The sequence below is a fragment of the Hippoglossus hippoglossus genome, chromosome 22, assembly GCF_009819705.1.
Source record: "Hippoglossus hippoglossus isolate fHipHip1 chromosome 22, fHipHip1.pri, whole genome shotgun sequence".
NCBI lineage: Eukaryota > Metazoa > Chordata > Actinopteri > Pleuronectiformes > Pleuronectidae > Hippoglossus > Hippoglossus hippoglossus.
In genome coordinates, this window is record NC_047172.1 from 25,940,104 (window position 1) to 25,958,454 (window position 18,351).

General features: G+C 41.1%; 1 protein-coding gene across 2 annotated transcripts in view; it reads left to right on the forward strand.

The window, feature by feature from the left end:
- Nucleotides 1-16,631: 16,631 nt before the first annotated feature.
- dicer1 (dicer 1, ribonuclease type III) overlaps nt 16,632-18,351 on the forward strand; it is an 89,782-nt gene continuing 88,062 nt past the window's right edge. Inside the window, exon 1 of one of the 2 annotated variants that reach the window (XM_034577100.1) lies at nt 16,632-16,799. The gene's annotated coding sequence lies outside the window, so the exon portion shown is untranslated. The remainder of the gene's footprint in view (nt 16,800-18,351) is intronic. The other variant, XM_034577099.1, reaches the window with a different exon arrangement.

Below are 18,351 nucleotides of genomic sequence, written 5' to 3' on the forward strand. Positions count from 1 at the left end.
AGTGCTGCTAATAGATGCACTGTATGAATGTGTGTGTGAATGGGTGAATGTAAAACTGTACTGTAAAGAGCTTTGAGTGGTCATCAAGACTAGAAAAGCGTTATATAAATACAAAACCATTTTCTTTCTTTTTTTTAACCTATTGTCTCTAACACACATTGACAAACCTACCATGTGAAGGTAAAGGTCCTGGCCTAGTCTTCAGGAAAATGTACTAGAGTGACAAATGCTTCTTGAACAAGGAATACAGAAAGGGCAAACACAATTTGGCAACGAGAGGCATGTCAGGCGAGCCGAGTACAGCTGCCCTGAATGGCAGGTGATCTGGGTTTATATACTCTTCAGGTTCCTGGCATCTCAGGGATTGGAGGAATGGAGACTGGGCCGATCAATCAGGGAGCAGGGACCAGGAACAGGACACAAGCAGCTAGCGAGGATGAGGGAAGGCAGTGCCTTCCCAGCTGGAGCCAACCGCAGAACAGGAAGGGCACACCTTGATTGACATATAGAAACTACACAGAAAAGGGTCAAACACAAGAGGGAGCTGTAACAAAGACTAGAAAAGTGCTATGGGGGTCACATGATGTGGTCAACGTGAGAGGTACGTTTTCACCGACATCTTATCATCACCGGATACAAATGTGCTTTTTGGAAATGCAGTAGTTTTTGCTTCTGATTGAACTTTTTAATAATGGCTATCTACATCTGAACATGTCCGCTTCCGATTCGACCAAAAGGCAACGTGGTACTCTGGCCAGAACTCGCTCAGAGTTGAGGAAACTCCAGTCCGCTAGTATGGAGACTACAGCTAGCCAACATGGCGCTGCCACTTGCGAGGAAGAAGACCTGGCTACTCGCCTCGCACAGGACACACACAGAAAATCTGCGCTTTAATGGATCTGAAGTTTACCGAACTCCATCTTACTCTTGAAGGGATGAACAACCGTATTGAAGGCAACACCAAGCACATAACAGAGGCAGAAGCAAGTATTTGGACAGGTTGTATATGTATGTAGATACAGGTCATAAAACTTACTTTTCAACTACAACATAGGTTCAACCACACTTAGTTATTTTTCCACTACATAATCAAGCTGCCTAATTTCTGGGACAAACAGAGGATCATGGCAGCAGTGAAGGAGAATGCAAGATGCTGTACTAAGGGAACCAAAATCTACATTCGGCAGGACTTGTCAGCCCAGGTGAGGCAGACCCGATGGGAATTCAATTATGTGTGCCAGCATCTAATCGCGTGAGGGATACGCTTCCAGATGCGCTTCCCATCCAGCCTGTGCTTTACACACAACAACCAGGACTACACCTTCAAGTGTCTACACATCTGTTTTTTTCTCTCTCTCTTCTCTGTAGGATTGGGACATTAAAAAATATTTTTGGACTAATATGGTGACTCTGCTGTTTGTTGCATGCACCTGTGCTTCACATACACATTTATATACACGTCTCACATATACTCATGAGAGCATGCAAACTCTGACATGCTTGCTGAGTCTAAATATTAAACCTGAACCCTACATCATACACACGCTCATATCACAAAACGAAAATAGACCCTTATAGCCAGCACGCGTTCATGAGGACACACAGACACTCTTATAATACTTTACATGATACCCAGCTTTCACATGTTAACTAAACTCTTTTATCAGATTTGAGTGGGCAGATATTTTGTGTTAAAAAACAACCATTGCCTCCAGGTTTTTTTCTTTCTTTTTTGAATTACTTAACTGATAGATAAAGTCAAAGGCTGCCTTCCGTTTATTTTAATATTGGTCCTAAACGACAGCTTCCAGTTCACATTGTGTTTTGGCTGCTCATAATATCTCCTTTTGACACCTGTCTGGTCCATTTAAGTTGCATAGTTGAGATAGTTTTCAATGCAGAGCCGCCCACCCCTCTTTCTTATAGATCAATTGATCAAATCTCCCTATTACGGAGACGTTGTATCTAAGGATAACTTGTTTTCTATTACAGCTGAATGAATAATAATTATTATAGCCCTATATTGTAGGATGACTATACTTTGCATGGTGGTAGGTAACGGGAGGGTGACAAAAACTGATCCTGATCTTTTAGGGTTAAATATATGGATCTGGACTTCTCTCCTGGTTTGGTGAAATGTTACTTTTTCGCTTCACTCACCCAAATGTGTTCATTATTTGTGTTTGTGGTTGTTTTTTCTTTGGGAAAGTGTTCTATAGACCATTGCTTTTCAAAGTGGGGGTCCCGACCCCCAGGGGGGTCGCCAGGGGGCGCGGAAAAGGGGGGACAATGTGACAATAAAAATTAAATTATTAACTATTAAATTAAATATGTTTTTTAGATGTTATTAATCACTGCATATCGAAATGGATGCCAATCTTTTAATTAAGAAAAACCACACACCGCTCAAGCCAATCAGAATCGAGCAGCCGCTGCATCAGAAAGTTGCTGTGTGCCTGAGAAATAGCTAGCGAATGGACACATTTAAAAAAAGAAAAAGACCATCAGACAACCAGACTGAAGATGACTCAGAAAACAAAGCACAGAGCATGTCTGCAAGTGGAGAATGACATCTGTCTGGCACTGACAGCCATAAATCCTAGGATAAATAAACTGTGTAGGAGCCACCAAGCCCACCCCTCCCACTAGTGAGGGACCAGGTATACACACAGAGACAAACAAACTTAAATGACAAGCACTGTTTATAACGGAACAGAGACACTGAATGTAATGAGTAAATAACAAAATAGAAAAACTAGAATATATATGTATATATATATATATATATATATATACATATATATATATATACATATTTATATATATGTTTACGGTTAATATTACTGTTCAGAAATGACAAGAATGTTTGTAACAGAAAAAGACAGATTATTAGTTATTAATAGAAATAAGGGAAATATATTAAGAAGCTGTATGTTTGATTTTGGATATTTGCCATCATATTGCACACGTAATTTTTTTAAAGTTTGCAACTGACAAGAGGGTTATGCTATATGGGGGTCCTTGGCATGGAAAAGTTTGGGAACCCCTGGGCTAGGATACAAAAAAAAAACAGCTACACCTTCTTCTTCTTCTTCTTCTTTGTTCGGTCTATTGGTGGGTGGCAACCAACATCAAGGTGCATTTCCGCCATCTACTGTCTTCTTCTTCTTCTTCTTCTTCTTCTTCTTCTTCTTCTTCTTCTTCTTCTTCTTCTTCCCTGCTCAGCCCGACGGGGAATAAGCCAAACAAAGAAGAAGAAAAATATTTATGTAGCGCTCGTAAGATCTGTGCAAGACTAGGGTTGTATCGCTTATGTCTCTGGCTACTTTTATACTGTTCCATGCAAAACGCTCCCTCTGTCACGGCTCAGGCTGTTACTCTGGTGTTTTCCCTGTTCTCTGTGTCCCCCCTCCTTTCTTCCTCCTTCCCTATGTGAGTGTGTGTGTGTGTGTGGGCACGGTATCCACTCCTGGCACCTGGCGTGAGATCCACAACTGGCTTCAATCATCATATCACCAGCTCTACAAGAACCCCGGTGTTTTCTCCACTCGTCGCCAGATTGTTTCAGTCACTTTAGTGGTATACTCTCGCGGATGCTCTGTATTACTTTCAGAGAAAAATTTGTTCTATATGCTTCCAGTGGATTTACTAATTCTATTTTTTTTCTTTTGCCTCAGGATAGCCAGAGCCCAACTCGTCTACCCTCGCTCCAGCTCACAGCATCTCCTGCTCACCCTCAGCCAGCCATCAGCCTGTCACCTGCTTGCCACAGCTAAATATTAAAGACTCTGTTCATTCATAACCAGTTCCTCTCTGTGTCTGCTTCCGAGTCCAGTTACAAACAAAACCTAACATCCTCTTTGCCCCTTCACTCTCCCAACAGGGAAGAAGTACCTTTGTTGTTGGATGTGTATCTTCAGAATGCCCCTTAAAATTTGCCAAGTAATTCATCATCAACGGCTTAAGATGCAAAGGCATTTCACCAACCTCAACATGAAGAGTAGACACAGGAGTTGATTTGAAAGCACCACAGCAGAGTCTCAAAGCTTGAGCTTGCACAACCTCCAACTTCTTTAACAATGTTTTAGCTGCTGAACCATAAGCGATATAACCATAGTCTAGCACAGATCTAACGAGCACTACATAAAGATATTTAATTGACCATTCTGACCCTGTTAGACATCTCATCACATTTACTATTTTTTATGTTGTCTATATGTTCATTCCATGTGAGCTGAGCGTCAAACCAAACTCAAAAACTTGAAGACTTTCACTTGTATTCTTTGTCCATACATACTCAGCTGTGTTTCAACACCTCTCTTTCCTGTGAACACTAATGCTTTAGTTTTTTCCACTGAGATCTTGAAGCCCCATGAATATGACAATTTTTCTAAAACATTAATTGCCTCTTGTATTTTTCCCTTAATATGATTAATAGTCCTTCCCCTTTTCCACAAGGCTCCATCGTCAACAAAGAGCTACTGCCCCAAATCACCCTGAACTTGCCAGAAAACATCATTAATCATAATGGAAAACAATATTGGACTAATGGCAATGGCCTGAGGAGTACCATTTGCCACCATATACCTTCCTGACAAAGCTGTCCCAATACTTGAATAGACCTATCAAATAAAAAGTATCTGATCCAATTATATGTCCTACCTTTTATTCCTATCATGTTTAATTTAATCATTAATCCCTTTTTTCAAACCATATCATATGCCTTTTCTACATCAAAAAACACTGCCATTACAGACTCTTAACCTCTGTTTCCAAGCATATGACCGGGTCCATGATCCCTCTTCCCCTCCTAAATCCACTCTGATGGTGAGATAAGATTCCTCTGCTTTCCATATAAAATACTAATCTTTCTGTAATACTTTTTCTATTACCTTTCCCTTATGTGATGTCAGTGCTATTGGCCTACAGTTCATTGAATTTGATGGATCCTTCCTTGGTTTCTTGATAGGATCAATCATCGCCTCTTTCCAAACAACTGGCAACCTCCCCCTTCCCATACCTTATTGGAAGAACAGCTAAAGTGATGCTACCAAACCTAACTGCTTTAGCATTGAATAACTGATTACATTATTCCCTGGAGATGTTAGCCCAGATCTTTCTATTGCTCTCTTAATTTCTTCCAAAGTGAATGGAGCATCCCATCTGCTGTTAGTATCGTCCCTCTCTCAAGAATTGCAGGATGAGCTGATCTCTACCTTGCCCTTCCTCTCTTGCCATCCTCAGTCAAGTTATTATGAATTTGAATAAGTACTTTCACTATCATATCTGCCTTCTCTTCATCCGACCCTGCTGCATCCTCCCCCATCTTCAATACTACTACCATTCCCTTCTGATACCGCTCATGCTCCTAATTATGCCCCAAACATCTCCCACAGGTGTTGATTTCCCTATTTTATTACAAAATGATTGCAAACTCTACCTTTTTCTTTTCGTGCTGTTTTCCTAACCCTTGCTTGCGCTTGTTTATACTTATTTAAGTTCTGCATTGTATGAGTTTTTCTTGAGATCCGGAGAGCTTTATTCCTCTATTTCACTACTATGCCACACTCATCTGTCCACCAAGAAAACTGCCTTTCTCTTCCTTCTTCTTTTGCTTATAGATATTGACTGCTTTGCAGCGTCTAGAATTACTGTTTTAAACTTTTTATTGATCTCCCCAATATCTATATATTTTCCACATCTCTTTCTCACATATATACCTAAACAATTAACCACTGCTAAAAAAAAAAAATTCCCCAATACATCCCCTTGTTACTTATTTCTCTATAGTGCTGCATTACACACCACTGGAAAATGATAACTGCCAACTGTTGTTTCTTGTGATACATCCCACTCACATATCCCCGCTTAATTCCTTGACATTCAGGTTAAGTCTAGTGCTGAGGTGTTCCCTGAGTATACATCTAACCTAGTCCCTCTTCAATCATTTAAACAGACCATACCTTTTCTTCTGGCAGTTGTTCAATAATCTCCCCATTAGCATCTGTTCTTTTCCCTCCCCACAGGGCCGGCCCTGGCAATGTTGGAGCCCTAGGCGAGATTTCAGATTTCATCTCCCCGCCGGTTCGGGGGTAAATGATGATAGTCTTCACAGGTGACTGACAGGAAGCACAGGCTTCCCAGTGCTTCGCTGCCGGTGTGAACAGCCCAATTGATTAACATGGGACGCGGAAAGGAGGCGGACAGCTTTTCATGGTGCTTCGTAGCGCTTCTGCCTCCCTTGTGTCCCCGGGGCTAGAGGATGATGGTGTGACATTACTGCATTGGTTAACATTGCATGTATCACGTCATGATAAATCAGCCTCTTGTGCCGCCCTCTCTGCATTTTGCGCCCTAGGCAACTGCCTATGTCTCCTATGCCAGGAGCCGCCTGTTATAGGTCTAGAATGTCAGGGGACAAATGACACATGGAGCTTCTCTTCCCAGCTTCTCCTTCCTCTTCTCCATCCTGATCACATCAAAGAAATTAATATCTCATCAATACATGTTACTGACTTGACTTCTTCCCCGGAGTCCCTTTGCCTTATCGTCCGCAGATCCAGGGCCGCGGCTGCGGCCACATCGTGGATTATGATGGTGGATCGCGTATCAGAGATTGTGATGGTAATGGCGGATCCTGTATCGTGTTGGCATCTGATAGTGGTGGTGGACCACGATCGAGGTGGCAGCTGATGGTGGATCCTGATGGCGGCAGTGGACAATGACTGTGGACTATAGTGGCATCCGATCTTGATGGTGGATCATGATCGTGGTGGCTGCTGACCATGGACTATGATTACAACAAGATTGCTTGATATACAATATTTCTCCTCAGATACTCGACCTTTACTGACAATAATCCATCAATTCATTTACCTTCCATTATGCTACAAAGTGTTTATTCTAATCAATGCTGTAAATACCCTCACATGTGGCTCTCTCTGAGGTTTCTACCTTCTTTTTAACCCTGTTAAAGGGTTTTGTTTTTTTGTTTTTCCTTACTCTGGTTGAGGGTTAAGGGCAGAGGATGTCACACCTTGTTAAAGCCTTATGAGACAAATTGTGATTTGTGAATATGGGCTATACAAATAAAATTTGATTGATTGATTGATATATCTACTGTAATATATTCTTGCTCATTCCCGACACTTATCTCCCTAAATGACACATCTTCCCTTGTAAATGTAATACATCCAACCCCTACTCCCTCCTTATCACATCTAACTGTAGCATATCACACTACTCTAAAATCCAAATTTGGTCTCAACCATATTTCCTGAACACAAATAACGTCTGGTTTACTACTTAAATATTCTATATACTTTTTGATTTGTAATCCATTGGCCAATAAACTCCTAGCATTCCATTGTAGTTGGAGAACCATTAGTTATACTTTTAAACCAAAGCTTGCCCCTGACTTGCTTGTGCACTGAGGTCATTCCTCACTTTCAAGACTTTATTTTTCATGTGCACAACAATTACATACAGCTGGCAATGAAATTCTTGTTTCACAGGCTCCCTCTAACCATGCTCAAAAATATTTAGAAAGAACCACACAAGAAAAAATAAATAAATAATAGAATATAAAAACAAAATTAATTATATAAAATAAAACAATACAAATAATAATAATAATAATAATAATAATAATAATAATAATAATTAAGTAATAAAATAAAATATACAGCCAAAATATAAATGATAAATATAAAAAAGAAAGTAAGTTATACTGTAAGTGGCCAGACGGCAGCAGGAAGAACAGTTTATGGCTGGGGTGATAGGGGTCTTTAATAATCCTGCTGGCCTTTTTCCTAAACCACTGGGTGTCGAGGTCCTCCATGGATGGCAGCTCCGTCCTGGTGATGTGCTGAGCAGACTTCACCACCCTCTGTAGAGCCTTACGGTTCAGGGCGGTGCAGCTGCCATTCCAGGCGGTGATGCAGTCAGGATACTCTCTATGGTGCACCTGTAGAAGTTGCAGAGTATCCTGGAGTCCATATTGAGCCTCTACAGACTGCGGAGGAAGAAGAGCCGCTGTCTGGCTGTCTTTGTGATGGAGTCTGTGTGGTGAGTCCAGGTCAGGTCCTCACTAATGTGAACCCCGAGGAACCTGAAGCTGCTGACTCTCTCCACCGTAGTCCCTTTGATGGAGAGGGGTGTGTGTTCTTCTCCTTGTCTCTTCCTGTAATCCATGATCAGCTCCTTTCTTTTGCTGACGTTGAGATGGAGGTTGTTGTCAGGGCTCTGACCTCCTCTCTGTAGGCCATCTCCTCAGCTGGTGAACAGGCCGATGACGGTCATGTTGGAGCTGTGGGTGGCAACGCAGTCATGCTTGAACAGGGAGTACAGAAGAGGACTGAGCATGCAGCCCTGGGGGGCGCCGTTGTTGAGAATCAGGTTGGAGGATGTGGTGCTGCCTATCCGCACAGCCTGGGGTCTGCCCGTCAGGAAGTTCACTTTGTCCCTGTACTGTCTTTTAGCACTGCTAATAGCACTCCGGAGCACGTACCTGGACTTCCAGTACTCCTCCAAATTACCTGAGTTGTAGGCGTCGGTCCGTGCTTTAAGTTTGGCATGGACGTCACCATGAACGTCACGTGCTGACATGCTACGGTAAGCGTATTGCATCATTTCCTGTTTTCCTGCCGCTGGTGGTGGTCACCCTCTCTGAACTAGCTTTTATATATATATATATATATATATATATATATATATATATATATTATTACATTACATTACATTTCATTTAGCTGACGCTTTTATCCAAAGCGACTTACAATCAGTGCATTCAACCATGAGGGTACAAATCCAGAACAACAAGAATCAAGAAAGTACTATTTGAATATATATATATATATATTCTTTTTCTTTTTTTTAAATATATGTTTAGTACTTATTTTTTTAACTTTTTGTTGAGAAAAGCTTACTTACTCATTCCCTGAGGTCATTTAGTAGTATGTTTGGTTTAGTTTTACTGTGGGAGAGGAGAGCATGCACCATTTTAAGGATGCTTGAGAGGGGGGGATGTTTAACCTGTCTAGAAAACAGTTTCCCCCCCTCTCACTCCCAGCAGAAGCATTTGTCAGTCTGAATTGTAAAGACCTGAATAATAATAACGTAGTAAGGTCTTACATTATTTACGGCATCTTGATGCTCATATTATATATTTGCAAGAAAGTCACTTGAGAAATATGGATAGTCCCAGGTTGAAACGTGGCTGGGTTGGACAAGTTTATCTGTCTTCCTTTTCCAGTAGATCGAGCGGTGTTGCTACACTTTTACATAAAGCTACTCCCTTTGTTCATGTTAAAACAATCTCTGATCCGACTGGCAAGTTTATTGTTGTCATCGGGCAGATTTACGATGTTAAGGTAATCCTCGCAAATGTATATGCTCCTAATTGGGATGATGAAGCCTTTTTCAGACTGGTCTTTTCATTGTTGCTGGATTTGTCATAACATTAGCTTATTTTGGGAGGAGACTTCAATTGTTGGCTGGATCCTTCTCTAGACCGCTCTTCCTCTACTCCAGCTGCTCAATCCAAGTCAGCCAAGGTAATTGAAGCCTTTATGGATGAGTTTAATGTGGTCGATCCTTGGCTCTCTTCTTATCCTGTTAAAAGAGAATATTCATATTTTCGCACGTTCGCCGCACTTTTACTCGCATCGATTTCCTTTTGGTGGGACAAACAGGTCACTTACATCCGTCTCTAGTTGAAAATATGATCCAATTGTCTTGTCAGACCATGTTTCAGTCTCTATGAATATCTACTTTCAGAAATGTATTAATACCCGGCCACTGTGGCATCTTAACACACATTTACTGCTAGAGGAGGATTTCATCAAATTTATTTCAAAGCGGCTAGAGTTTTTCTTCAGTTCAATAAAACTCCAGATGTAACATCGTCTGTGTTTTCGGAAAGGACAAAGGCTTTTATAATGGGGGAGATTATTTCATATATGGCACATAAAAAGACATTTAACAGAGAGGAATTAGCTACATTATCGCAACATATAGCTCTCTTGGACTCTTGGTATGCAACCTCAAAATTACCAGACACCTATAAGGAGCGGATGTCGTTGCAGACAGAATATGATCTTATCTTGTCACAATATATTACTGAACTCTTGCTTCGCTCAAGGTCCAAATTTTATGAGCAGGGAGACAAGACTAGTAGGATGCTGGTTCATCGGTTGCTGCAATTATCTGCATCTCAGTTAATAGAAAAAATTGTTTACTTGCTCGAAATGTTTATTGAGGCTTTTAATTCAGGTGTACTCCCTCAAACTTTAAGCCAGGCATCTATTTCGTTACTCCTAAAAAATGGTAAAGATCCATTATTATGTGGCTCATATCGCCCCATTAGTTTGCTGAACGTAGATTTTAAATTATTGTCTAAGCTTCTAGCTCGACGCTTAGATTCCATTCTTCGTTCTATTATATCTCTGGACTAAACTGGGTTTATTCACAATAGACATTTCTTTTTTAATCTCAGGAGGGTATTTAATTTGGTTTATAGCCCGTCATCAACTAGTTGCTCAGAAGCGTTGGTAACCCTGGATGCCTAAAAGGCGTTTGATAGGGTGGAATGGGATTATTTATATTTTACTTTGGGGAAATTTGTCTTTGGGGCAAAATTCCTTTCCTGGATTAAATTATTATTATGCGTACCAATCTTTCTTCCTCCTTCTTTTTTTTACAAAGTATCAATCAATCATCAATCAAATTTAATTTGTTTGGCCAATATTCACAAATCACAATTTGTCTCATAGGGCTTTAACAAGGTGTGACATCCTCTGCCCTTAACCCTCAACAAGAGTAAGGAAAAACTACCAAAAAAAACCCTTTTAAACAGGGTAAAAGAAGGTAGAAACCTCAGAGAGAGCCACATGTGAGGGATCCCTCTCCCAGGACGGACAGAAGTGCAATAGATGTCACGTGTAAAGGAGAACATCAGAAAGATAAGGGTATTTACAGTATTGATTAGAATAAACACTTTGTAGCATAATGGAAGGTCAATGAATTGATGGATTATTGTCAGTAATGGTCGAGTATCTGAGGAGAAATATTATATATCAAGCAGTCCTGCTGCAATCATAGTCTATGGTCAGCAGCCAGCACGATCATGATCCACCATCAAGATCGGATGCCACTATAGTCCACAGTCATTGTTCACTGCCGCCATTAGGATCCACCTCGATCGTGGTCCACCACCACTATCAGATGCCAGCACGATACAGGATCCGCCATTATTATCACGATCTCTGATACGCGATCCACCATCATAATCCCCGATGTGGCCGCAGCCACAGCCCTGGATCTGCGGACGATAAGGCAAAGGGACTCCGGGGAAGAGGTCAAGTCAGTAACATGTATTGATGAGATATTAATTTATTTGATGTGATAACGATTGAGAAGAGGAAGGAGAAGCTGGGAAGAGAAGCTCCATGTGTCATGTGTCCCCCGACATTCTAGACCTATAGCAGCATAACTAAGAGCAGGTCTAAGACAAGCCTGGACCGGCTCTAACTATAAGCTTTATCATAAAGGAAGGTTTTAAGTCTACTCTTAAACGTACAGATGGTGTCTGCCTCCCGAACTGAAAGTGGGAGATGATTCCACAGGAGAGGAGCTTGATAGCTGAAAGCTCTGGCTCCTACTCTACTTTTAGAGACTTTAGGGACGACAAGTAAGCCTGAATTCTGGGAGCGCATTGCTCTAGTGGGTTGATATGGTCCTATCAGCTCTTTAAGGTATAATGGTGCCATATTATTAAGGGCCTTGTAGGTGAGGGTTAGGGTTAGGGTTAGGTGAGAATTTTTTAATATTTTCTAGATTTAACCGGAAGCCAGTGTACTGAAGCTAATACAGGAGAAATGTGGTCTCTTTTCTTGGTTCTTGTCAGGACACGTGCTGCAGCATTTTGGACAAGCTGCAGAGTCTTTAACGACTTACTGCTGGAGCCTGATAATAAGGAATTACAATAATCAAGTCTGGATGTAACAAAGGCGTGGACTAGTTTTTCTGCATCTTTTTGAGAAAGGACAAGTCTGATTTTTGAGATGATAAGTGAATGTGAAAGAAGGCAGTCCTAGAAATATGTTTTAAGTGAGAATTAAAGGACACATTTTTTTCATTGGAAGCAAGGGCAATGTCGTCGAGCGCAGCTATAATATTAGATAATGTATCTCTAAGGTGTTTAGGGCCAAGTATTAGAACCTCTGTTTTATCTGAGTTTAATAAGAGAAAATTGTGGGTCATCCAGGTTTTTATGTCCTTGAGACATGCTTGGAGTTTAGTTAATTGATAACACTGTTCTGGTTTTATTGACAAGTATAACTGGGGTGTCATCCGCATAGCAGTGTAAATTTACAGTGTGTCCTGATAATGTTTCCTAGTGGAAGCATATATAATGAGAATAAAATTGGGCCGAGCACAGAACCCTGAGGTTGTTAACTTTGGTGCTCACAGATAACTCATCATTAATTTGCACAAATTGGAATCGATCTAAAAATAGGATTTAAACCAGGTTAGGGACATTTCTTTAATGCCAATTAATTGTTCTAGTCTCTGAAATAAAATTTGAGGATCAATAGTGTTGGATGCTGCACTAAGATCTAACAGAACAAGGACAGACACAAACCCTTGATCCAAAGCTATTAGAAGGTCATTAGTGACTTACAAAATACAAATTGCAGGTTGATACTACGAGATTATTGTGGTCAGCTGATCAAGGGTGATCAGAGAGAAGCTGTCTAAATAATTGGTTTTCTGTGGGCAGGAGAGAATGGTACGATTTTATTTCTAATTGTTATGGACCTTGGTGAAAGTAGAACTCAGGCAGCAGCTGATGCAGAAGATTTCATCTTAGACTTGATGCACCAATGAGACCAGAAGGTGAAACAATATAACAATGTCAATAGAGTAAGATGAGTAATTGTTGCCCCCAAGTCTGAAGATGTCTCCCACAGCCTCCACATATATCTCCCTGCGTCACCCATTCTAACAGCACATCCACGAATGGCTAGAATTCCTGTCACTCTCTATGTTACATGTAGGTGTTTGCATCCTATTGAATAGTTAAGGCTAAAGTATGCATTCAATTCAATGTACAACGAAACTTAAGTGCAACTCCTCTCAGTGGTACAAAGAGACAATAACAGTTAAAAGATAACAAAGATCAAAGATCGACCAACAACTCATCATGTAAAAAACTGTCGTAAATCAATAGATATTGCATAGAGGATTATAAGATAAAATTAGTACAGCACTTACACCAGGATAATATAATATTAATGCACATTACCTGTGATACTGCACAGACGCGAGTTCAGTTCACAGTTCTACTGTGAATTCAGTTATTTTATAGCAGACGGATAAAAACTATTCAGGAATCTGGAGGTGCGGCTCTTAGTAGACCTGTAGCGCCTCCCAGAGGGCAGCAAGTGAACAGGTGGTTACCTGGGTTGGGAGGAGTTCTGGGTTATGTTTGTGGCCCGACGCCGGCATCGGACTCTGAATATGTTGGTGAGAGAAGGTAGTTGAGTGTTGGTTATGTTCTGTGCTGATGTAATCACTCTCTGTAGTGCTTTTTTGCCATCCGCTGTGCAGCTTGTAAACCACACCAGGATGTCGTGCGATGTGCGATGTGCGATGTGCGATGTGTTTTTATCAGCCCTACCACAGTTGTGTCATCCACAAACTTAATATTTTTGTTTGTGATGTGGGACCGTGCAAGTTGATAGAGAGAGGTTAAGATGTGCTTAATACCTCTGCAGCTGGTCCGCACAGTCCCTGTGTACCCTCCCTGGTAAGCCTTCGGGGCCAGCAGCTGCTTCCTGGGTCCATACCACGTGGAATCTTTCCTGACATCTTCTGTGCTTACAGTAAGTGCCAGGTCGTTTGTGGATGGTAGTGGTGCCGGCCCGGTCTCTGCCTCAGTCACTTCAAAATGGGCAAAGAAGTGGTTAAGCTTCTCAGCAAGCAAGTCGCTGCTCGTACTGGTAGTTGGGTCCTTGTTGCCCTTGTAGTTTGTGAGATGCTGAATGCCCTGCCAGACACGCTGGGGGTCCCTCTCGCGGAAGTGTCCCTCAATCTTCCTCCCATATGCTGCTTTGGCCTCTTTGATGTCTTTCTTTAGGTAGCATCTGGCAACGCTGTATAGTTCCTTGTCCCCAGACCTAAGGGTTGAACCATGGTCTCTCAGCAGCAGCTTGACATGCCTGGTCATCCATGGTTTGTTGTTCCGATAACATCTGATCTGTTTGTTGACAGTGACGTTATCAATACAGTTCTGTATGTAAAACAGGACAGTGGGTGTGTAGTCTGCTACATCCTGTTGTGCAAATAGATCCCAGTGAGTGCGCTCAAACAGTCTTGGAGTTGGATGGAAGCATCCTCGGGCCAAATCTTTATGTTCCTCACACTAGGCATAGTTTTCCTAATGAGAGACCTATATGCTGGGGTGAGAAAAAGGGAAAGGTGGTCAGACTGGCCTAAGTGAGGATGGGTGGAGACTTTGTATCCTTCCCTGATGTTGCTGTATACATGTTCCAGTGTATTTTGACCCCTCGTCGGACATGTAACATGCTGGTAGAATTTAGGGAGGACAGTTCCTAAACTGTGATTCCTAAATCACATTGTGTCCTTATGTCTTGCCACTGGTGAAATAGGCAAAAGAGTTGGAGTTGGTGAGAGTTGAAGTTGGTGCCTCTGTCTGGAGCATCTGAATTAGATATGAAAGTCCCTAAGCGTAGACACTACAATGTACTGTTGGTTGGCCCTTTATCTATAACCTGACCTTGGGTACTGCTTGGAGAGAAGGGAGTGTCTGTGGAATTAGACAGGCACTATTCTCCTGTACTTATATAGTTTAATATACATAATATATAGTGGCATATACAGTAATGCGTGAGGAGGGTCAAAAATTCCTCAACAATAAGTATTTGAGCTCAGGCAGTGGTAAGGAGGACAATAAGGCAAGCAAAAATCTAGTTTTGGATAGGGAACAAAAGCCCAGTAGGAGAGGTGTGGGGAATTATCAAAAAAATGGGAAGGGATGAAGAGGAGTGGAGTTATCCTGTTCTATCAAATGGAGTACAGCAGCTGGATTGGAACTAGTAAAGAAAAGCTGAGCTAAAGAACGTTTGTAAAGGTACACAGTTCTAATATTTCGGAGGAGGGAAGGAGGGGCAGGGACAAAATTAAATATGAGTATATGGAGGCCTTAAGGAAAAAGGAAAATACTCAAGATGAACAGAACGTCCCATTCACTATGAAATAATTAAAAATGGCACTGGTTAACGGTTGTATGACTTGCACCAAGGAAGGATAAAGATATGTTATGTGATGATAAAAAACCTAAGTGAAGGGCTTAGCAAATTATTATTACCATACAATATTAATAGTGTGGGAGGAAGGTAGAATACCTGTCAGTTGGAAGGAGGCAGTCATTGTCCCCATAAGGAAGTCAGGGAAAGACGCAAGCAATACAGCAAACTTTAGACCAATTACATTAACATCGCACATACGTAAACTGATGGAGTGAATGGTAAATGAAAGAGTGATGTACGTTTGTAGAGAAACAGGATAAAATTGCAGGTTGTCAAAGTGGATTAAGGAAAGGAAGAGATACTCTACTTCATTTGCCTATAGATGAAGTAAGGAAAACCCAAATAAATAAAGAAACAGTAGCAGCTTTCTTCTCGCAAGGGAGTGTATGCAGGTTGCAAGAAGGGATAAATGAAGTGGATGTGTGGGGGAACAAATGGGGCTTTACGTTCTCAGTTGAAAAGACTAAAGTAATGTTCTTCACAAGGAAAAGGATTAGAGGAAATAATTTAAAGCTTAATGGGAATAATCTAGAGATTAAGGCTAAACTATGGGAAGGTAGTATAATGGATCCGCAGCAAAAACTGTGTGTGCTCATGTGGAACGGGAGGGGCACTCTGGCTCTGCAGATCGATGGTTCTCTTGGAGTGGGTTGAACAAGCTAAACCCAACAGAGTTCTGATCTGCAGTGACTCAGCATCAGCCCTGCACAGTCTTAAGATAGGTACATCCAATAATCACCAAGACCTACTCAGTGAAATTACGGAAATACATGCACGATTAGTTAAACAAGGCACTATGGTCACATTCATCTGGATTCCTGCACACATGGGCATTATGGGTAAAGAGAGAGTGGACAAATTAGCCAAGCATGCTGTTAAAAAAATAAAACACAGATATCTCAATTTAACTTTTAAAATCAGAGGGAACGGGTATTGCATGGAAGAAAATCAATAATGAGTGGCAGCAGCACTGGGATCCAGGGACAAGAGGGAGACATCTGCATTCCATACAAAACAGAGTGGGTAATGAGACACTGAAACGTCTGCATGATGGTGGAGTGTGGCGAGAGACGACAAGGCAGGAATCATCTGGGAAACTGTCTTCGGAGAACAGGACTGATGACAATAATCTGACAAGAAAAACCGGACAATGTAGGAACTAAATAATACCAGAGGATGGCAGTAATGCAACAACAAGGATGCAAGCTGCCGTTAAACCCCAAAGAAGAAGAAGCCAGGGGACTGGGATTCTCGTTCTCTAAACGAGACTGGCGTGTCATTAGTACCGCGGATAGTTACGTAATATACGTTATATTTCTAGCGTAGCGGGGCCCAAGTGAAAGGACGTGGTCCCACCGTGAGAGGAAACCCACCAAATCGGATAAGCAAGGGTGGATGCAGTGAGGATATCAAACGAATGATTTCAAGCCATTTAGTCAAGACGATCAATCTACAAACATACACCAGGTGAGATTAAGTACATAATTGTATGATTCGTATTTCTCAAATACTGTTTTTAATGTGTCGGCCTTGTTAGCTATTAGCTAGCTAGCTGATGGTGCATGGCGGCTATAGTTGTTGCTTAGATGTTGTGTTGCATTACACGCTGTACATTTTGGATATGGCCATGTTTCAATTTAAATCTTCAAATCACACAGTCAGAAACAGCCCAGCGTAATCGGAAATACGTTTCTTTGGTCAATAAGATAACTAGGCCAAGATCTGGCTTTTGGCAGGCGCGATCCTTTTGAGTTCATATTCGCTAGCCATTTTAGGTTAAGGTACCCTGTTGAACACTGCAAGAGGGGTTCCAGTGCACCTCTTTGACTACTTGGTAACGTAAGACGCCAACGGACTGTCGGTGGCATTGCTTACTTCGTTTGTTCATCAAGTCTTTCTTTACTACTAGCACCAGTGAAGCCAATAAGCTAATTTAACATGAACTTTGTTGTTATTAGCAAACATTACGAATCACAATTTATCAATTTAATCAGGCCAAGAACCTTGACATGCTTCGTTGCTCCTAGTGTTAAGATGTTTAATCAGATTTCTTAAGATCGGCGTATTAATTCGTCTAACTGTTAAACAGTTTGTGCTAAATTAACTTTAATAGTTGTTGACAAACTTGCTTATATTAGTCATTGTGGTGTCTGCTAGTTAGTTCAACTGAGTGGTCAAGTGTCCAGCTACTTAGCTAAAGGCTTTACGTTTTAAAAAAAGTAAAGTGTGACTGGCAGGCGGTGGGTTAGGGTCTACATTAGTTTTATTGAAAGACAAGTTGACTAACTTTGACCCATTCGTAGTCTTCAAACATGTCTCAGCACTATACTCAGTTTCCACTGTTATGGCAAATCTAAAATAAAAACAAAATAAACTTGACTGAAATGTTGAAATAATATAACAAAGAATATATGTGGAGGAAGCCTTATAAGTGAACATTTTTTGTGTGTATTCTGCAAATGGGCGATTGAAATTTTATTTGTAGGCCTATTTACTTCTGATGATGATATTGTGGACTATAAGTTCAATATGCCTGCTGTTCACTGTGACTCCTGACTTGACAGATTTGATAAAGAAGAAATCAGGAGCTCACGAAATTGTGAGGATTTACATCAGTTCTGCATTGTGTCATAAGAATTAAAAAGCTGTTCTGGTTTTTGTATGTTTGTGGATCTGCCAGCTGCAACTGCAATGTTACTTCAAATGTTGTTGCCACAATGAATTGTGGGGCGTCATTTTTTCCTTTCCTTTTGCCAAGGATGGTCCAGTGTTTCCGATGCTAAAGATAATAAGATTTGAAACACTAAAGCTTGTTTGCTTATCATTTAAAGAATTTCAACAGTCTTATTATGGCGGTCACTGAAAGACATTCGGGTCATTTCCCTCCGTTAGGAACCTTCACTTACTTACTTACTTACTTACTTACTTACCCACCCACCCACCCTCAGGTTCTGGGATCATAAATAAGCTACACAATTCTTTTTTATAATCATCCGCTCATATTGATGAATTTGACTCG